The sequence below is a fragment of the Lissotriton helveticus genome, chromosome 1_1, assembly GCF_964261635.1.
Source record: "Lissotriton helveticus chromosome 1_1, aLisHel1.1, whole genome shotgun sequence".
Taxonomy (NCBI): Eukaryota; Metazoa; Chordata; class Amphibia; order Caudata; family Salamandridae; genus Lissotriton; species Lissotriton helveticus.
Window position 1 is genome coordinate 715,419,364 of NC_136057.1, and position 22,313 is coordinate 715,441,676.

A 22,313-nucleotide genomic window follows, 5' to 3' on the forward strand; every position below is an offset into this window, starting at 1 on the left:
CACTGCACCCATCGGGCCAGTGAAATTTGGATGTTTTAGAGCATCCATTGCCTTTTGGGCTTCATCCATCGAGATAGGTTGACTGCAAGCATCTTTGGTGGCCTGGGACACCTGTAGGAGTTCCACAGGTAGCAGGATTGATCCTGTCCTGGTACATGGTCTGCTGTGTATAGTGACCTATAGAACGCACAGAAAGCGCTCGCCTTACCCTCCACACTATAGTGTGTGGCCCGACACTCAACTGTTTGTTTAACATATTCCTTTTCTTGTTTAGCTCTAAGTTTATGCATCAAATTGGGGTGAATTTTGTCATTTCCATCGTATCCTCTGGCCTGAAGGCGTAAAATAGGTTTTTTCGCCCTATTCGTGTATATTGCCTGCAATTTCCCTCTGAGCGCTGTCACTTTTCTTAAGGTTTGTATCAATGGGGCTTCCTTATGTGCCTGTTCAGCGGCTCGCAACTCCCCCTCTAGGGCCTCCTGCTCCCCAGTTTGTTGTTTCTGCAGAGTAGAGGATAAAGCAATACATTTACCCCTAACGACTGCCTTAAAGGCATCCCAGGTTGTTAATTGAGAGGTGTCCTTGGCATCGTTATTGGCAAAGAAATCTTTGATCAACTTCCTCAAATCATCTAGAAGTAGCCGATCCCTGGTAAGTGTATTGGGGAAGTACCATCTTGTAAGTTTGGAACGGGGCAAGGGCCAGTCGAGCAGAAGTTCCAGAGGTGCATGATCTGAGAGACAAATCGGGTGCAGCGGTGCGCCTGCCAGCTTCGGACGTAGAAGGAGTCATCATGAGTTGAGTTGAGGGATTGAGGGCCCTCCAGCTATCTATCAGCCCTAGGCGCTGTATTGAAGATTTAAGCGCTTTACTAAAAATACCTGCTGTTGCTCTATGTGACTGAGTAGAGTCTACCTTAGAGTCCCAGACAAGATTAAAATCACCCAATAAAAGAATGTTAACTACCGTGAAGCTTTCTAATGTTGATAAGAATGAGAGGAGATAGTTTGACTGACTGGAGTTAGGAATATAGACCATAGATATAGTACAAGGGCGACCCAACAGAATACCCTTGATCACAAGAAATCTCCCTATTTTGTCAGCCCTTGTATCTTGAATTTGAAAGTGCATGGAAGAGTGGAGAAGGAGAGTGACTCCATTCTGTTTGATAGTTGTCGAGGACCTAAATATCAAGGGGTAGCTTTTGTGGCGAAATCTAAGGTTCTCGCCTCACTTAAGGTTGGTTTCCTGAAGGGGCACTATACAAACAGAATGGTCTCCCAAGAATTTCCATAGGTGTTGCCTTTTGTTGAGGGAATTTAGTCGCTTCCCTCCTCCAGGCCCCTCACTCATATGGTATCTCTGCATGAGCGATTATCTAGGTCCTCACATTTTAACAGGGCAGAGTGCAATTGGGTGGTCATGTTGGTGGCACCCTTCTCAAAAGGCTTCACTCGTCCCTCAAGCTCCTGGCATTTCGCTTCTAGGTCTAGAGTGCGGGACCCCACCAAGTCCACAACAGCCTGCAGCGACACCAACTTCGTCCGCATCTCTTATTGAAAAGCCTTGAAAGTAGCGCCAATATCTGCCTTCATGTCTTCCCTGAGTTCCTTCTTGATCTCCCGGTGGGGCACAAGCAAGTCCTCACTGGTTAGCGCCATGTTGTCTGCTGCGCAATCTCCCCCCTCCTTTTCTGGTCAGGACTCAGCAGGGGCAAAGTAGCTGGAGACTCTATTAGAGTGGGTCTTTTTTGGCGGCATATGGGCAGTGTCGTTCCTGAGCTGGATAGGCACTAGTAGTGGGGACTGCCCAGACACAACCAGCACAGATAGCAAAATAACAGGGACCGCACCAGGCTGGCTGATGGCAGGGAATTTCTTGTGAGCACACCACCGCAAGGTCAGCACCCCTGCAAATAGGCCACTCCCGCCAATGGGCTAGCCATGTGCACTGGACAATCGCCTCATCACCAGCTCACCATGCACCATCTTAGGGCCAGGCAACAACTGCTAGCTTTGGGGCAGCTCGCCGACGTGTCCACTTCCATGAGGACCAGAGCTGAAGATGTGGTGCGAATCTCAGGGTGCACCCCATCCCCACCAGGTCAGTTGCGGGCTGACCCCTGGTCTTGCCGTCTATTTAGCCTCAGGCATAATGTTCCTTTTTTTCCCAGTGCTCCTCCAGGTGCCATCTTGAAGTCAGGCATCTCTAACAGTCCTGTGGGGCCACCACCTCTCTGCCTTTACAAGGGCTCAAAGGCAAAACTCCCATGGATTTCCGTGGGGGTGCACTCCACCCCCCCTGTCCCAGGTGTGAGCTCCCACCTGTCAAAGTTGGGCGACAGGAAATCTCCTCCGCCATGGCTGCAGCCAAATCGAGGGCCCAACAGTAGAACTCATCTGGGGCTACACCTCTCCAGGTGCTGGTCTCCTCCTCCAGGTGCCCACCACCAGAGGAGGGCAGGTCCACACGGCGGTATGAAAGCTGCAGGACTGTACTCCGTTGTGAGCGCCAGCCCTTCCGGGCTGACCAGAGAGCAGAGGTACCGGCGCCATTTTCTCTCACCGGGCTGCTGCCTAGCGCGGTCAGGCCATCTGCCAAATAGCCAACTCTCTCACCGCAAATTCACCCAGCAGAGTGTCCTCCAGTAGCTGCATGTCTAGGGCTTGGGTTATGTCCCAGAACCATGATGTGGGACACGCCGCAGAGCAACTAAATGCGAGGCTCGATGCGGAGCTGTTCCGGGTCACGTCCGCGTGGCCATGATGGTTGGCCACGCCCCCTATAATTGGCATATTTAACTTACCTATAAGCCCCTAGTATATGGTACAAGTGTATCCAGGGCCTGTAGAGTACATGTCACTAGTGGACTGCAGCACCCATTGTGCCACCCACAACTGTGACAGTACAAACATGACTTCAGGCCTACCCTTGCAATCTCCGTCTATAGTTTTAAAACTTCAAATTAGACCGACCAAAACTACCCCTTTTCACAGGTCTAAACCCACCTTTTAAATATTAATAAATCACACATATGTGGGCCTCACTGCCTATAAGGCAGAGATCATGAAATTTGAAAGTAGGACCTGAAAAGACTTAATGTTAGACATGTCCTTAAAGTGGATAGGTCCCAAAAGCTATTTTCTGAGTAGCAGGGTTATTTTTCCATACAAAAGCAATGGAATACCATATTAAATTTAATAGTACTATTTTCACTTGGCAAACAGCTACATATTTAATTCTTTGACTTTTAAAAATATTTCTCACAAGCTCAATTCACTGGTGAAATCTGATCTGTAATACATATTCTGGAAAAGGTAATTTCTTATTTCCCTGCCTAACGTCTCCAGAACCCCATTCCCAAGAGCTTCCACCATCACCCAGGAGCTGAATAGGCCCCTTTGAGGAGATGTGAACTTGCTGCTAAGACAAATGCCTTGGGTGTGGAGAGGCATTCTGTTCCTTTGACATGATGGCCATCTGTGCTGTACCTAGGAATATAGTTAACTTTAAAGAGGCCTACCCTGTTGCAGGCACATGTAGCTAACACCTGGACATGCCCCCTCATTTGTCCCTACAGTTAGTCAGGCACCAATCCCACAGAGGGAGGAGCTATCCCCAGAACCAGTTTTGAGTGACCACAGAGGAGAGGTTAGTAATTTCCCTCACCACACCTCTGTCATAAGCACACAGATCTTTGTCTAGTGGAAGAAAGGTTCTGCTATCTTTGGATCAGGTAGAGAAGGGCATTGTGGGATTGTTTATTGCAAGGCACATAGGAGATGCTGTAAAATGTTATATTTTTACCTCTGTGAACTTTTTCTCTATTGGCTTGGAAGGGGTCAGGAGTCCCACTCACCCACATACTAGTCCCAGGCATAAAATGTGGCACCCGTGGGCATCCTGTTTTGAATACTACTGGACCTGTGTAAGACAGACGAATGACTGCACCTACTTTTGAGACCTGTGAGGTGGCCTGAAAGGTTGGACCTGCTCCCACTTTTACCCAGGATAAAGAAGCAGTCTACAAGGTAGTTTCTCTGAACTCCTGTTAAGCTACAGGAACATAACAAGCTGCTATAAACCATTTTATTCTGAAGCACCAAGCTTAGCCAGTCCAACAAGACCTGCCCAGGACCCTGCTGTGGGCATCTGCTGGGACCCCCAAGTGCTGTCCCTGAGGACCTAGGAACCGTGGTTGTGTCAAAGTGTACTCCCCCTAAAATCCCGAAATACTTGGGATTTAGAAACCCTTTGGCTACAAAGATCTCGAGAGGACTGTGAAAACCCTGCCAAGTCAATTCAAAGAAGGGGCATTGCCACTGGGCCAAAGATTCAGGTTGCTCACACTCTGAGCTTTTCTGCAGCAGTGAAGCTTTTTCAGCACTCCAAAAAAGGGACTAATTCCAAATGTAGAAAACTTCACCAGGCGATGGTGACAAAAGTATTTGCAAGCAAAGGACTTGACTTGGGCCAGAATGTTGTATTTGTTGTATTTATATGTTCGGCAATCAGTGGCTTCACCTGGATCTTGTCTGAAGGCTGCCTGACTTAACAATGCCCTTTTCAGCCACAGACTGTAGCCTTTCCACACTGAGGATTTTGGACTTTCATTTTAGAGACTGAGGGTCAGAATTATATATGGCGGTTGGATTACTCCATCACAATGGTGACGGATATCCCGCCTGCTGCAATATAAATCCCATAGGATATAATAGGATTTATATTTCAACAGACAGGATATCCATCCCTCTTTTGATGGAGTAACCCATCCGCTGAGATCTAAATAAGGCCCGAAGTCAGAAGGTAAAACTTCTGATCACTCTATCTGAACTGCGCTCCATCACTGTCAGCCTTAAATGGTGACTAGGTACCAGTCAAGAGCAACCAGATGACCGCGCTTGACGCTAAACACTTTTAGGTGCTATCTTTACTCAAAATTCAAAACATTATATCCTCAGTTCCCCTCATTGGATTTTAGTCATTTTTCTGTCATTTTGTTCATTAAATTATTCTCTTTTGAAATAAAATAGAGGGAGATTTTCTTATGCTTTCGATTCTTTAACTGTTTTGATACTTCTAAATGCTTTACTGAAACCTTTACTGGACCTAACAAGATTAGTGACTTTATTACTTGGGGTGGACTACCATCCACCGAACTAATAAAGCCCTTACCCACAGGACTGATTTGTGGATTGTCATGAAATTGGATTGACAATGGTTTTGAATCATGTCAAAATAAGGTTAATTCATATTTGCTTACTTTAAGTTTCTCAACTATGCCTATTACTAATTCTGGACTGAAAATTGATCTATGCACTAGCCCAAATTCTAGAGATAACATCCCGAGTGGTTGGTAATGCATGTGTGTGCATGTGGGTGTGTGTTGTACATGCATTGTGTGTATGAGTGGACCAGTGTCATGGAGGTCTATGGGTTCCACTTTGCCCCTGTCCTATTCTTATTTGCAAAATAGAGGTGAGGTTGTTTACCTAGACATTGAAAGTGTTTTGCTGACATTCCTGAAGCTGGAAGAAGGAGAACTAGTCACCGAAGTGGGTAAATAGGCGACAGAAAATTCGATTAGGTTATTTTGTTGAGAGGAGCTCAACTAATGAACTTTCATGAGCACTGACATTTGGTAGAAGCTGGAGGTGAAAGGTGGAAAGGCAGATTTTGTGAAGGGCCTTTTGGGTGAGGTCAGCCTTTTTGTCACTTTCCTGATCACTGCTGTGTGGCTGTTGATAGTGATGTGCAGAAAGCTCAAACATATTTGTGTGTCTGTAGTGGGTACTCCACACTAGAGATGACCCTGCATAAAGGCTGTGTATGGAGAACAGCCTGGAGAGAGCAGCATATTAAGCAAGGGCCACCCAAAACTGCTTTTGAGAGTAACGACAGAAATCCACAACCCTGTCTGCTTTATTATAAAATGGGAGCTGCTGACCCACTTACTGTTATAGTTCCAAGTTCTCCTTGAGTCATCAGCAGAGTACTCTGAGGACTACTGTCGAATCAGAGCTGGTGTCCGTCTCACAGACTGCTTCTCAGGGGTCACAAAACATTATCTAGAGTCCGACTGGGAAAGAAGATGTGTCTCCATGTCCTGAAGAGTCTGAACGCCAACCTGCCTTCTGAAAGTTGGAAGGAGCCTGCATATCCTGCAGGAGATGTGATTGTCCAGGATGACATAGGAGCAGCTGACCTGAAGCATTAGTGTCTGTCAATCAATCAAGGGGGTTTATAAACAGCATCTACTCACCCGATAGGGTCTTAAGGTGCTGGGTGGGGAGAAGGGGGGACACGCAGCTCCCAGAAGTTCACAGGGCTCCATCGAACAGTCAGTTCTTGAGGTGCTTCAAGAAATTGGGGAGTGATGGCGTCTGTAGGAGGTGGAGAGGGAGGGAGTTCCATTCCTTGGCAGCGAGGAGAGAGAAAGGACAGTCCTCCTGCTCTGATCTTCTTTATGTGAGGTACTGTCGCAAGGGAGAGCTGGGCCAAGAGGAGGGAACATTGGGGAGCATGGAAAGTGAGGCGGTGATTTATGTAGGTGGGTCCAGTGTTGTAAAGGGCCTTGTGAGCGTGGGTGAGAAGCTTAAAGGTGATTCTCTTGTCAACGAGCAGCCAGTGTAGTGTCCATAGGTGTTGGCTGATGTGACAGTGGTGCAGAAGGGTGAGGACCAACCAGGTGGCCGCATTCTGGACGTTCTAGAGTTTGCGGGTGAAATTCTTGTTTATCCTGGCATAGAGTGCGTTGCCGTAATCCAGCCTGCTGCTGATGAGGGCGTGAGTGAAGGTTTTCCTGTGTTTGGGGGGAATCCAGTTGAAAGTCTTTTGGAGTAGACAGAGGGTGTCATAGCAGGAAGAGGTGACAACGTTGATCTGGTGGTCCATTTTGAGTTCTGAGTCCAGGATGATACCGAGGTTGCGTTCGAGGTCTGTGGGGAAAGGAGCGTTCCAGAGGGCGGAGGCCATCAGGTGTAGTTCCAGGCATCGGGTAGTGGGCCCATGATGAGCAACGCGGTCTAGTCCATTTTGAGTTGTAGACAGCTGTTCTTCCTCCACCTGAAGACTGCTTCCATTTCCTTCATGAAAGGTGTGTTTATGGATGTGAGCGGGGCCATGACAGGGTCAGGCTTCTGGGACTGCGCAGGTGGTCAGTGCGGGATCTGAGAGGAAAGTCTGGATTCTGACCTGTTGTATTCTGCTGGAGAGGAAGGAGCTGATCCAGTCGCGGGCCTTGTTCTGGGTTCCCGTTTTGTGGAGTGTGAGGGCTAGGGTGCAATGAGAGACTGTGTCAAAGGTCGTGGAGAGGTCTAGGAGGATGAGTGCCACAGTCTCTCCTCTGTCGAGGAGGAAGCAGATGTCGTCTGTCGCCATGAGAAAGCCCGTTCCAGTGCTGCGGTTCTTTCTGACGCCTGATCGGGAGGAGTCAAGGATGTTGTTTCCTTCTATGAAGGCGGCGAGTTGACCGTTGATGGCTTTCTCCATGACTTTGGATGGATAAGGAAGTAAGGAGATTGGTCTAAAATTTTTGAGGTCGGTGGGGTCAGCCGAGGGTTTTATCAGGAGAGGGTTGATCTCAGCGTGTTTCCAGTCATCAGGGAAGGGGGCGGTTTCCAAAGAGTGGTTGATGATTCGTTGCAGCTCGGGTGATTATGTCTGTGGGTCTGTGGTAGATGTGGTGGGGGCAGGAGTGGTCTTTATAATCTTCAGGGTGTCTTCGATGCTGCGGGCGGTCCAGCTGTCTAGTGTCGGCTGTGTGGTGCAGGGAGCGGTGGAGGGTTCCTGGAGGTTGTTGCCGTTGAAGTTGTCATGGATGGTCTTGATTTTTTGGTGGAAGAAGGTGCAGAGACTGTTGCAGAGGTCGTGGGAGGGTGGGATATCTGTGGTCTCACTGTTCGGTTGGGCGAACTCTTTGATGATGCAGAAGAGTCCCTTGCTATTGTGTGCGTGGGTGGAGATTCTTTCCTGGAGTGCTTTTTTCCTTGAGTACCTAATGAGTTTGTGGTGGGCGGTGGTCGGAAGGTGCCTCTGGAGAACCAGTGGAGAACCAGCTGGCTTTCTCGGTGTGAGGTTTAGAGGCTTTTTTGAGGGGGGCGAAGCTGATGGTGCAGTCAATAATCCAGTTATGTAAAGTGAAGGCGGCGGTGGTGGGGTCATCGTCTGTGTCAGTGGCAGAGCTGCTGAGGGTAGCGGCGAGCTGGTCGTTAGAGATATTGTTCCGATTCCTGCACTGGAGCTTGAGTGAACATCTGCGGTTGATGTTATTATTGAAGGTGAAATGGACGTTGCACCTGTTACATGGCCGTGCAGCGTCTGGCATAAAGTAGGGGGCAGGAGGAGGGCGGGACAGCTGGGAGGCAGACGCGGGGAGCGGGAACAGGTGGGAGGGGCCTTGGGGGAAGCAGCTATGGGGTCTGGGCCGCATGGGGAAAAAAGTTAATAAGCCAGGCTAAGAGCAAGATACGCAGGAAGAAAAGGAGAGATAGATAATAGAGAGCAGGGGAAATAGAATAACAGCAAAAACTAGGAATAACAGACACAAAAAGGAGGAAGGAGAGAGAAAAGACAAAGGCAGAAGCACAGGGCCTCAAACCGGGGTCTGCGGTGGTGCTGAGCGGGGCACTTACGGCAAAGCAGTGCATCGAGAGAGCGGAGAGATGTGAGAGCAATTTCACCCAATAAGTGGCAATCGCAGCAACATTGTGAAGCTGTGCACGGGCAGAATATGATGCTGTACCACCATGAAGCTGTGCCTAATCGGAAAGTGCACTGTGACATTGTTAAGCTCTGCCTGAGTGGACTGGGATGCTGCATCATTGTGAACTTGTGCTTGAGAGGGCGGTGCTGATGTGACATTGAACTATGCCTGAGCAGATGGCATCACTACAAAGACAAACGGTACCTGAGCTGACTGTACCGCTATCTCAATAACACTTGCCATGGTGGAGTCCTGCAGCAGAAAAAGATTTCTTCAAGGCAGCCCCATAACCCTTGAACCCACAGTCCAAAACCCAACTCATGAGAAAATCAGAAGTGGTATTCCTACCAGTTGAATATCTGCTATGATGGTGGTGCCTCCACTGCTGCCTGCCTCAGCTGTGACCTGAATGCAGGAGTACCATCAGCTGGTATGTCTACTCCCAGAAGTAAGGAGCCAGATGCATACTGCCTGTTCCTGCCAGCTATGCCCAAAGTATGAACAGAACTTTGCTGCAGTGAGATCAGAACAATTGGAGACTGCAGAATAGCTGAATGCACAAACTCAAAGAGGGGTAAAAATGCACCTGTATTTGATGCAGACCTGTTGCAATCGGGTTCCGCCCATTCAGTACGCCCAGATTTTTTGCATTTTGTATTACACAGTTTTGGGCTTTTTACTGTGGGTAGGCTCACTAAATGTGTCTCTTCCATGGTAATCACATGGTAAATAGACTGTGTGTGTTTACCGCCAGTGTCCACCTTTTAGGATAAGGCTGCTATAACGCAGTAAGGTTAATGGGCACTTGGCTGGTTACACACGAACACATGAGCACACATGAGCACACATGTGTGCACACATGTGTGGGCGCACTTGTTAGACTATCAACTTGTCCAGCCCAGTAACTGTGCACAGGTAGCCTGGCGCAGGGGGGGACTTTGCAGGATTAGGCATTGACCCGGGGTAGGCATTATAATGTTAGCATACACAAAGAAAAAAAGTCAGTGTGATTTAGCGCCTGATTACGATCTTGGCAGATGGGATACTCCATCACAAACGTGACAGACGTCCCATCCGACGTATTGCAAGTTTCATAGGATATAATTTAATTGTAATGTGGCGAATGGGATATCAGTCACATTTGTGATGGAGTAACCCTGTCTGCCAAGATCGTAATCAGGGCCTTACTGTTTATCTGTATTGACACTTTATTTATTAAACCAATAGAGGGAAAACTACCTTCAAGTGCAATTTTGCTTCCCTTTGGCCTACAAGTGTCAGTGATGTATCGAAATTGGGTGTAAACTGTATGAGCAAATCAATTCTTCAAGTTTTAAAAACGTATCTGTACAATTTATGGCTTATCCAGAATTGTTATATTTCTCTGGCTCACTTCAGGATCAGAGCCAAGGTCTTTTTTCACCCTACGTACCAGATTAATTTTTTTTTTTTTTTTAAACAGATTTTATTCACTTTCATCTTGTCAATTAATAACAGTACATGTCAACCATAGGGTCTCATCATGTCTTAAGCAGTGGGTGTTAACAATCATGGTTGAATCTATGCAGTCTTGTTCCCTGTTTCTCATTCCTTGTGGCTGTCACCATCAGGGTAACCACGCCCCACGTTCCTAGCAACTTTCACAGATTAACATTCAATGCCTTTATATCAGAGAACAGCTTCTCAGTTGTATGTTCTCATCTTCACACATATCTATTTAAACAACAAATAGGTGAGCAAACCCCTCTCCCGCCCCCATCCCCGTTCCTCCCACCCTCCAGGCATGTCGCTCCATAATGTAGTTCTCTATTGGGTTCTGTATCTAGTCATGTATAACATCTGGGTGCATTATTCTTAGCAGGGTGACTGCAAAGAGGAAGCCACTATATAGTGCATACATGCCAAGTTTCCAGTGGCCTGTTCAGAGTAGGTCGCGGTTCGATCCCTGCCCACTAGGTCGCCTTCTCTGGGGGTGGGTCTGCCTCATCGGTTGGGTGCTTAAGTAGATCTACCAGCGCCATCCATGCCCTCGCTGTCTCCTTTGTTTTTTCATTACTTTTTCTCTGCGCCATCTGCAATCTATAAATCCCCTCACAGTCTGCCCACTTTGTGAATTCTCACAGCCGTCGTGAGATATTAGGTGCGGTGGCCGCCTTCCAGGCCGTGGTGATTTCCCGCTTAGCTAGGACTAAGCCCAGGTCAATGAATTTGCTGGTCACTTTACTGCGGGCAGTGTGGGGGAACCAGTGCAATAGGCAAAACCCGGGGTCAATGAGCTATCCCTATCCGTTATGACTCCTAATTTAGTGGTCACTGCTCCCCAGAACGGCCCCAGTAGTGGGCACTCCCAGAACATGTGCAAAAATTCGGCGTTTTCCAGCCGAGACGTGGACAAAGTGTACAGGTCCCAAAATATTTGTTAATTTTGTGCGGGGTGAGATATGATCTGTGGAGGACAAAGAACTGGATTAGCTGGAATCTCGCGTTTCCGGAACACTTCCATGCACTCTCCACCATCGCCTCCCACGGCTTCTCCTCTATAGGTATCCCAAGGTCCCTTTCCCATTTGTCATGCAGGTTCTCCAAGGGGCGCCTGAGCCCCTGGGTGAGTCGTCTGTATAGGAAGGTGACCGCCTTCACCATCCCAGCTGCTGATACCACATATTGGCATGCCAAGGAGGGAGGGGGCTCCGCCATCCCCGCCTTCCAGTGTTTACGGATGGCTGTCATCACTGCGGCATGCAAGACTAAGTCCCGCCTAGGTAGGGCGTACCTCTCTAGCAAGTCATTAAAGGGTAGCAGGGTGATGTCTTCATATAGGTCACCGATGGTGGATATTCTCGCCTCTTCCCAGTCCCGTATCCCTTGCCAGTCCCCCCCATGTGGTAGTGCCTCGCAAATCAGCAGCGGAATCTCAGGTGTGTACGCAGGTCCTTGTTTGGCCTTTTTACAAGCCCTATTCCAGCATTGACGCACCACCCACAGGTCCCTCGGGACCACTCTCTCACTCAGGGGGAGCCAGAGTAGAACTCGAGAGAGCTGTCATAAGTCCGAGTCCAATCCCCCGTGAGCTTCCCCAGTCCGAAGCCTCCCCGGCATCCATTTTGCAAACCACTGTATTTGGTGGGCATGGTAGTAGGCCTTGAACCTGCCTCCCTCCGGGGTCTCAGCATGGTAGTAAGTGCCACCCTGCGCCTCCCAGCGCCCCATAAAAATCCTGTAACCATGGTGTTGAGTTGGGCAAAGAATTTTTGCCGTATCCATAGAGGAAGTGTGCCAAAATAGCAGAGCAACCGAGGTAAAGTGATCATCTTTAGTAGCGCTACCCGTCCTGCCACCGACAGCGGGAGAGTCCCCCATTTTTCAAAGTTAGTCCTTGTAGTGCGCAACGCAGGGGAAACATTACCTTCCAGCAAGTCAGGGGTTGCGTGGAAAATACGCACTCCCAAGTATGTCAGGCATCTACTTTCCCATGCCACGTCAAACGCATCTGGTGGATCATCTCTACCACTTTGAACAGGAAAGAGGCACGTCTCATTCCAGTTGACCTTGAGGCCTGCCACACGTCCAAACTGAGTCAGCAGTTCCCTGGTGCCGCACAGATCTCTTGCAGAGTCAGCCAGGAACATTAAGAGATCGTCTGCGTGTAAGGCGATAAACAGGGACAGTCCCACCGTAGCAAGGCCCCGATAGTACTGTCCTGATCGCGCATGTACCACCAGCGGCGCCATTGCTAACACGAACATGAGGGGAGAGAGCGGACACCCCTGTCTCGTGCCCCTGCCCACAACACAGGCCTCCGAGATCACGCCCCCCCCGTGCGCACCCGAGCAGTGGAGTCCGTATATAATATCGCCGTTCAGGCTACGAATCCCTCACCCAACCCAAAAGCGCACAGCACTCTAAAAAGATATGGCCATTCGAAGCTGTTGAAGGCCTTCTCTATGTCAATGGACAGTTTGCACACCTCATAACCGTTCTGCCCGGGGCCATCCAGCAGCAAGAGTAGTCAGCGTATATTCATGGCAGTATTCAGAGATGGGATGAAGCCCGCCTGGTCCACAAGTACAAGGGTCGTCATGTGAAGCATCCGCCGCCAAGCTAATACGCGACGCAGTATTTTGTAGTCTAGATTGAGCATGGCAAGGGGCCGGTAGGCAGTTCGATCCCATGCTGGTTTATCGGGTTTTAGGAGTGGTATGATTATCGCTTCTCTAGTTGATACTGGTAGGTGGCCATCCCGCTTTGATCTGTTGTACAAGGCCTGTAAGCGGGGAGCCAATTTGTCCACATACGTGGCGTAGAACTCAATCGGGAGTCCATCTGTGCCAGGGGTTTTATTCCTGGCCATGTGCTTTATGGCTCCCCTGATCTCCCCTAGTTCTATATCCGAACCCAATGACTCAGCCTCTTCAGCCTCAATTTGGGGAAGTTCTATATCCAAGAATCCCTCTCCCTCCAGTACCATGGGATCTAACTGGTTTTGATATAGGGCAGTATAGTATTCCAGAAACTGTGCGTTTATAGCCTGTTGACCATAATAGGTTATCTCATCTCTCCCCTGTAACTCTAAGATTGGCGTCCCATGGTGTGGCGGGTTGGCCAGTCAAGCCAGTAGTGCCCCAGATTTGTCCCTCCCAGCATGTGCCCAAGCAGTGTATGCCCTGTAGTCAAAGCACCTCAACGTTTCTACTTGAGTTGCTAGTTCCTCCCTGGCCCTCAAAAGGTCTACCTGTAAGTCCTCATTACCTGGCCTATCCTTTTCCACCACTGGAAGGTGTTGTTCCACTTTCTGTACATCGTTCAAAAGGGTCCTACGTACGCCCACTGCCTCGCCAATACATCGACCCCTGATAACCACTTTAAAAGCGTCCCACTCAACAAGGGGGCTGGTGGCCATGTCAGTATTTACTTGAAATATTCCTCTATGGCAGTGCCTATTGTGGTTCGAAATACTTGGTCTTCTAGGGCCTCAGGACAGCAACGCCAGTTGGGGATAGTGGGCCTAATTCGCATCCATTTCAGAGACACTACAAGGGGATTGTGGTCAGATATCGTCCTGGCAAAGTACTCGCTCTGTATAATTCCCGCATGCACATCTGAGGAGCAAAGAATGGAGTCTAAGCGAACATGCAGCTCATGTAGCCTGGAAAAATAGGAGTAGTCCCTCTCCCGCGGGTGATGGTCCCTCCAGCTGTCCGTCAGCCCCCAATACTGTTGCCAGTTTCGTCGGGCTTCTACCACTCTGTGTATAGGAGCGTCAGGGAGGGGTGGGTGAGAGCGGTCCAAGTTAATGTCAGTAATGCTATTAAAGTCCCCCCCTAGCAGCACGGATCCAGTCAAAACCTGCGCTAGGGTCTGTGTGAGTTGAACGAAGAATGTCGGCTGGTCAACGTTGGGGGAATAAACACTCCCTATGGTAATGTCTGGGCCATCCAGGCGCATCTCCACTACCACAAATCTACCAACAGGGTCTGTTATCTGTTGATCACATTGAAAAGGTATCCCCGCCCTAACCCATATTAGTGTCCCTCTTGCAAAAGCTGAATATGCTGTGTGGAATACCTGTCCCCTCCAGCGGCGCTGTAGAGCTGCCCCTTCATTTCGTGTCAAATGTGTTTCCTGCAATAGTGCAATTTGCACTCCTCGCCTTATCAGGTAGGCATGTATTTTGTGTTGCCTACGCATAGTGTGCATCCCTCGTACATTCCAGGTAATGCCCTTGATACCTACGGGGGAACCTATTCTAGCATCACCTGATCCTGTCTGTGCATTTCTCTGATAGCGACATAACTGACCCCTAATCAACTATCCCCAACAATAAAATGCCCCAACTCCCACTCCCCAGGACAGGCTCACGTGAACTGATCCCCATCCAAACAGAAGATATCAAACAAGAAACCTAAAAGTGGTGGTGCGTGCTCTGCTCTCGATGGACCCAGAACCCCCCCGGCTCCCTCTCCCCCACATAAGGAACCCTCAGCAACACCTTGTGATACAAACCTGCCCTCTTGCGGTAACCACTTTCGGCCTCCAAGGCTAAGGGCTAGCATTATGCAGTCAACCATCCCCTGTGCCATCCTCTGTCTGTGGAGTGACGACCGGTAGTTCATTGTCCGAGAGCCCCGGCATTCTACTCGCTCTTGAACTCTCCGATCTGCTGTGCTCAGGGTCTGTGGCATTGCTGGTCGAGCTAACTTCTCCCTGGCTAATGTCCGCCACTGCCTTCACTGCCCTATCACGTTCCTGCCGCCGTCCAGCAGGTGAGGGGGCACTCGGAAGTGGTGAAGAAGGGGCCGACCTCGGTTGTGTTGAGGGTCTATGTGGAGAGCGTGGTTCGTTGCCATGTCTAGATTCTAGCCAGTCCCAAGCGTCTTGTGGGGTGAGAAAGAAGTGTGTCTCCATGTCTGCAGACACCCGGAGACAAGTCGGAAACAACATAGCATAGGGAAGATGAAGCTGGCGCAATTTTTGTTTCACCACCAAAAAGGAAGATCTCTGCCGTTCCACCTCTCTAGTATAATCCGGGAAGATCATCACCCTGCTGTTCCCCATCTGCAGGTTCTGCTTCTCCTGAGCTCGCTGTAATAGGAAATCTCGGTCATGGTAGTGTAGTTATCACACCACCAGTGGACAGGGTGGGGCACCGGGTTTAGGCGGTCTAGCCGGATCTCTGTGGGCACGCTCAAGAGCATAGAAGGGAGAGAGGCCCTCCGGGGCCACCTCTGTTTTTAGCCATGTCTCCAAGTACTGGACCACATCTGCTCCCTCCTCCCGCTCCGGCACTCCCACTATGCGCAGGTTATTTCGTCGGGAGCGCCCTTCACTATCCTCTGCTCTCACCTCCAGCACTTTGATCCTGGCTTCCACCGCCTGTAGGGCATCCTGCAGATTGGAGACAGTGTCTGGAATGTCCTTCATTGTTGTTTCATTAGTCGGCACTTTGTCTTTAAGTTTGTGGTGTTCATCTGTCAGCAGGGTGAGATCTGTCCCTATGGCGTCCATCTTTGATCCCAGCGCCTCCCGCGAGAAGGTGATGGCCTGCATTATATCCGCCAGTGTAGGGTCTCCGGTGGGTCCCTCCTCTCCTCTCAGACGCACTCTCCTCTTTATCAGTGTAGTGCCCCGGGTCGTCCGTTTGCAGGACCTCATATCCCTTTTTTTTCCTGGATACTCTGCCCATTCTGCGATCCGCCAGTGGAGGGGTCTAGTTGGTGTAAGGGCCTTGCAATCTTTGGGTGTGCAGGCACGGGCTTGTTTGAACTCTCTACCAACAGGGCAGGTTTCCAGTCTCCGCTGGCGTCTAGTGATAACTAAGATGTGACACTGTCCAGTAGCCAGTAGAGAAGTCTTCTGGGTCAGGCTTTATGGGTGGTCTCCGGGTTGTCATTGCAGGATGGCGGGGCGACCCAAATAGGGCCAGCCAATCGATACCACACAGGAGGACCTCAAATAGGCGCTTCTCAGGTGCAGAAACCGTAGCTGGCTCTGTCCATGCAATCTGTAACCCTGCGCAATGAGCATCCAATGCAGGGCACCTGCCGTCAAGGTTCCACTCCAGGGCACCTAAGCACGAGTTGTCAGTACTCGCACAGTGCTTGTGGCGCCATTCAGGTGCGTGGGGAAGCTCCACGTGTTCACCTCCACCCTGTCAGGTCACAGTGTCTTAGGCCTCCCGGTGTCACGTACAGCTCCCCACCAGGGCTCACAGTGCGCTACCAGGTCCAGCCAGCAATGTAGCCGCTTCGCGTTCAGGTCAAGGAGCCCCTGCTTTCACCGAGTTTGTGCTGAGGTGACTGCCACAACCGTCAACAGCCCAGCACCTCTATTTTGTGGTCAGGCAGTCTCCTCCAGGCTTATTGTAGGGTGCACTTCCGCACTCCCCTAGATTCGACTGTGGCTGCGATGGGTGGACTATCCAGGCACCACACACCATTTCACGGGAGCAGGGACAACTCAGCAGTCAACTGGCCCGCGTTAGCGCCTCTGCAGTCCTCTGCGCTCCCATTTTGAGGTCAGGCATCTGCAGCTATGTCGGTGCGCCTTTCAACCCTCACCTTGAGCCTGCTATGTCATCTGGGTGCTTTGCAGGGGGGGCCCTCACCTGCAGAACAGTCCCGCTTTCCAGTTCGTCGATCAGAGGCCCCTCTGGTCACTGCAGTCCAGCCCAGCAGCGGGAACGTCCTTAGCAAGTTGCGGCTGCCATTTCACCCTCAGCAATGTCGGAGCGCGGCCGTGAGCAAAACCGCAATTTCCCTCACTGTCCGCCGCTCCAACTCGCTTACAAGGGCAGGTAGGGTAGCACCAGGTGTTCCGCCACATTTTTCCGTGACAGTGGTTGCCCTGGAGGTACAGGATTTGCGGCGAAGGGGAGCCACGGAGGAGCCCCGAGGTCCGCTACCTTCTATGTCGGCTTCAAGCCACGCCCCCCTCCTGCATACCAGGTTAATTATATTTCTCTCCAGCAGCAGGAACAAAGGCCTCCCCAGACAAAGGGAACAGTTATCATTGCTTCACTCCTGAGGAGGAAAGGGTAGAGGCAGAAGAATCTGCATCAATCAATCAGCTGTCACAGGGTGCCAGTGATGAGCCTGCCCAATCCCACTGAACAAATGAAGGAGCCAAGGCCTCTGGGAACAACACAGGAGGGGATCCCCTTTGAAAACTTGGCGAGAAAGGCCCTGGCAGTGATGTCAGTGAGGTGTGGAGCTGTGGCCCACAGAGGAGATAATACTAGTGACTTCCTGGATGACGCCATCTTGAATTGTCCTACCATGTGGTGCAGGAGAGTTGGGACAGAAGTGGAGCTTTAATGTGGCACCCTAGGATTGGCCAGAAGTGCCTGGCTTTTGAAACCTTCCACTCCTGTTTAAACACTTTTTCACAAGGTGGAAATTATCTCTTGCTTTTTTATTTCTCTGCACTTTGCTGTTGCTTCCTGGGGTCCCCATAGACAACTGGAAGGAAGAACACTCAGAAGCCCACAAAGGAGAACGGACTCCCCAGGACCAGTTGGGGAAAGCCCTGAACTTTTGCACCCAGAGACAGCGAGTAGGTGGAAAGCGATGCAGAGAGCCACGAGAAGGTCTGCTGAAACTGATCCTGGCGGCTAGAGCTCACTACCAGGATTAAAAACACGATTGTCCCGATTGGCCCCATGGGTGCCGAGTTATGGCATTTTGAGGATTGGCCACCTTTGACTTTTTTTCTGAACAGAACACATGAGCTCCACCGCCTGGATGTCAATTGTGTAGGCCAGGGCTCAGGGGTTGGCGCAAAATGTTATTATTTAATTAGTCCAGGGAGGGTGAATGTGTGGTGCCCCCTCCCTGTTTCTACCTGTTCTCCTGGGTGGCCCCTAAATTCCCAAAACTGATCTGGGGCCATCAGACCACAACTCCAGGACACTGTGGACAGACAGGGCCAAGAGCACCCCGCCCTGCCTCCCTGCCTGTGACTGAGTGGGTGGAGAGCCACCAAGCAGATTTCATCCCACCTGCAGGGAGTGCAGGTGTGAGAAGGGGAAGAAGCAGGCTCCTACGTTGGTCAAAGGAGGAGGCAGCGCACAAGGGGGCCATCTGGGGTCACAGGGGCCTTACGTCTGTCCCCTTGGCCCAAACTGCTGTACTCACCTTGGGAGGGTCCCGGGTGGGACTGGGCACACCCCCAGAAAAAGAGGACATGCAGCGCAAGGACACTCACAGGTAGTATGGCTCACCCGAAAGAAGCAGGAGAGGTGATCCTTAAATATTCAATACTCCCAGCTGGAATGCCCCATAATGCCTTATGGGTTTCTCCATTTACATATAATTCTTCTCATGGCTTTTGAATGCGGTTGCCGTGCACCAGTAAAGCATGTGTGTAATATTGAGTTTTCTGTGTTAAGTAAAGTACTTTCTTTGAACAAAGGCAAGCCCTGGATGCGGTGCTTAATTTGTAAATATATAAATGCCAGGGCCCTCGTCAAGGGGCTACTGTAGCTTGCACCACCCATGCCCCTGCCCTCACTGCCAATGACAATACCAGGACAACCACTCCTACTAGCGTGCCAATTCAGTCTATTCCAGGCCTCCAAAGCTCTAAGAATGGTTTGGGCTGCAGGTATTAGTTCTCTTTTAAGTATATTGACTTAATAAACAACGGTTGTTGTGCTCATCTCTAAAGTAGACAAACAGTGCCACCATTTGGCAGACTGTCATAAGCACTGGTGTTGGCAATTAAGTCACAAACCAGAGGGATAGAACTTGATAGGTCCAGCATACAGGCTCCTAGAGAATATGGCAAATATAAAGGTATGCAGTTCCTAAGGTGTGTGGTAGGGCAGGGGGGTTGTACAGGGTTGGGGGGGCAATGGGGGGAAGAAGGAGAAAAGGTGTAAGGTGTTCCCGATCTAGAATAGGGACTTTGAATGGAGTAGCTCAAATAAGGAGCAAGGGCCCTCGCACACCACAAAGGGTGTCATGCTTCATCATAGGGCAGCTCCTTGTTTGGCCGATGCTGCAATGCCCAATGGGCCCCACAGGGGGGCTCTATGCCGGAGGTCTTCTCTGGTTGCCGACGTGAAGCTAGAGAGTGGTGTGGTGGCATATGTGTAGGGAGTAGAAGTGGGGAACAAAACGTGCAAGTTAAAAATAGCTAGAGGATTCCAAAACCAATTTTATTCACTGGATTCCTCTGCTACTAATAAAAAAAAACAACCAACTTCAGAGTAGTGGCTGAAGAAGGAAATTATACCTGCTGCAGCTCAGATTAGTGTGTGTAGGGTGGAGTTGGTCGACATGTTTCATGCCCTTATCCATCCAATAGGATCATTGGCATTTCTTCGGGACAGGGAGATTCTCATTTACTCTAACAGGGACGGTCAAGAATGTGGAGAGAGAGATCATGTCCCCTGTGATCTGGACCCAAATCGTAGTCCTGTCTGCAAGTGAAAGTGTGATAGAAATAAGAGTCTACCTTCTGGAGAACACCTAGAAGGGGGATAGGGATATGACCCCAACCGAGATGTCTGCGATACTCGCTCACTGGCGAGGAAAGAGCAACTCAAAAAAGAGGTCTTCCAAGGCGTGTTACCTACTCACGGCTGAACATCAGTTGGCAATTAAGTGGCAGTGCTAAGCACCGCAAACCATGGCACAAATTAAGCACTGACTGGGGGTGGCAATCCGATTTTGCGCTGCTGAGTGACGGAACTCGAAGTACCACCACACTACCTCCCAGGGAAGCCTTTGCCTACTCCCCCTTTCTACCACTTAGAATCAAACTCTGAAAGGGTTGCACTTGGCCCGGTTTTGCAGAGCCATAGTAGAACGGACCCCGGGACATCAGTGATAAACAACTCCAGCCTCCATGGTTGAGGCCTTGTAGTCCTTGCTTCCTCCATGGCCGATAAGGTAGATTCCAAATATACATCTTGCGATATTCCTCAAATATGAATGGTCTAGCTAATCGAGCAGCACAATGGGACAATGGGACCATTATATACATGTCCTTTATTTTAGAATTTTCTACAATGACAATACATGTCAACACTCAGCTCTTGGGTCATTGACAGAATTATCGATTAATACTAGCTGTCTAAGAGCCACTGTAAACCAGTTGACAGAGATGAACAAAGATGTTTTCCTAATTTTTTCATCTAAATGACTTATAAGTTCATAACTAATTAGGTTTTTCCTTTAGCAGCTATGGCTGTTATATGTGCCTTTTGATAGCTTTATGCTAAAATTATGGATGTCCAATTTGGTTCTAAACCCGATGTTTCCATGTGATAGGCTAGCCAGGGCAGTTAGCAGAGCAACCAAGGTAATGCATCTATTGGCTGAGCATTATAGGAGTCCCCAGTGGACTTAAAAGGTCAGCTACACCAGTTACATCTTCACATACAGTGTCCATCGTAGGATCATCTACCTTTTGGAATAGGCTTGTCAACTGTGTGCTAATTAGAAATTCATTATTCATGACTTTAGCGTATCAATTGACAAATTCTCACATGTGAAAAGAACAAAAAGAGCGAATCAACTCATTTAGAAAAAATACACATTTTAACTTCATTTGTCTAGTCCTAGGATCTGTTTCCATTGAAGACAGAGGGATGGAAGCTATTCTGCTATCCAGTAACTCATATCATATTCAGTGCTCTCTAATTCTGCACTTACGGAGTACAGAGGAACATCTGTGTATGTTAGAAATAACATAGAAAAAATATGTTTTATCCCAGCAATAAATGAATTTACCTAATGTCTAGTTGCTGTATGTTCAGAGACAAAAAAGGTTAATTTCAAATAAAGCATGAAACAAGGAACAACAATAATGCTGACAAAGATATGGGTGAAAAGTTGTGCATTACCTTGAAAAGAGCATCCTTCTGGCCCGAATATTAATGTGGAAGAGCCGCCTAAACTTTATCTTCAATGCTCTGGATTTTCCTGCATACATGGAGAAGAGGAGATTTCGGTTTTAGTAGCTTACAGTGTATCTGAAAATATGTGAATACTGTTTACATCAAGTCCTGACTACTACTCTTAACACAAAAATACATTCATGTGCATCATAAATAATGAAGTTGTCATGGTATCATATATTTTTTTGATGGTTTGTTGTTTGTTGTATGATTACCATTCTCATTAAAATAGTGTTGATGTTCAGAAAAATAGGATGAAATGGATTTTACGCAGAACACTCTGAAAGTTATTGCCCATCTTTACGTATGTTATATTTCCTCATCGGTATAAAGACGTTTTGTATTTTCTGCTGGTGTTTTTTTCAAGCCTTTTACAATTTCAAGACACAATTTTTTCATATATAAACACTCAGTAGGGTAAAAAAAATTCCAAAGGCCTCAAGGAGCTTGATGATAGGGAACAAAAACCCGGCCTTACAGATGCAAGAGATTCGGTGTCACAAGCTGCACATAGACCTATTGTACAAGCACCTGTGCGTCAAAGACTCGAGAAAGATATGTTAAAGTGTTGAAAATGCCTGAAAAACCATCTCTACCTTTCAGCTTTTGTCCTGATCTCATTGCGGCGGTGCTATCACATTTGCCTCAGTGTGAATTAATACCGAAGACCAGGCACGGCGCTCTACCATCACTTGCTGACCATGTTGGTCCTACACAAAGTTTTTAATTATATATGGATAGAACACCTCAGCTGTCTCTGCTCAGGACCGACAGCATTGTCTTCTCTGTTCCACAAAGTTGTTCGCCTCCAGCTGCTGGACAAACGATCAAAACACGGCCATGAAATAAAATGTATACTTCTAGGAACTATAAATCATGTGGGCAGATTTACAGGCCCTTTACGTCACTTTTGCGCCGCCATTGTGTCACTTTTGTGATGCAGAGGCGGCGTAAAAGTTGAGGCCCATTTACAATGTGACGCATCTAGGTAGATGCTTCACGTTGTAAAGCCCTGCGTCACATTACACATGCGCCGGGTATAATGTATGCAGGGTAGGCGTTCCCATGCAAAAAGCCACGTAGAATTGGTGCAGTGAAATTTACAAGATTTCACTGCATCACTCTACGCCTTCACTGCGCCAAAATCCCTATGCCTGCTCAGACCAGGCCTAAGGATTGACTCAGGGCATTTTACATGGGACCTAC

General features: G+C 48.9%; 1 long non-coding RNA gene across 1 annotated transcript in view; it reads right to left on the reverse strand.

The window, feature by feature from the left end:
* The window catches only part of LOC144770582 (uncharacterized), a 783,424-nt gene extending 762,289 nt beyond the window's left edge, over positions 1-21,135 (reverse strand). The window contains exon 1 of the long non-coding RNA XR_013598932.1: positions 21,054-21,135. This is a non-coding gene — a long non-coding RNA (uncharacterized LOC144770582). The remainder of the gene's footprint in view (positions 1-21,053) is intronic.
* Between the last annotated feature and the right edge of the window lie 1,178 nt (positions 21,136-22,313).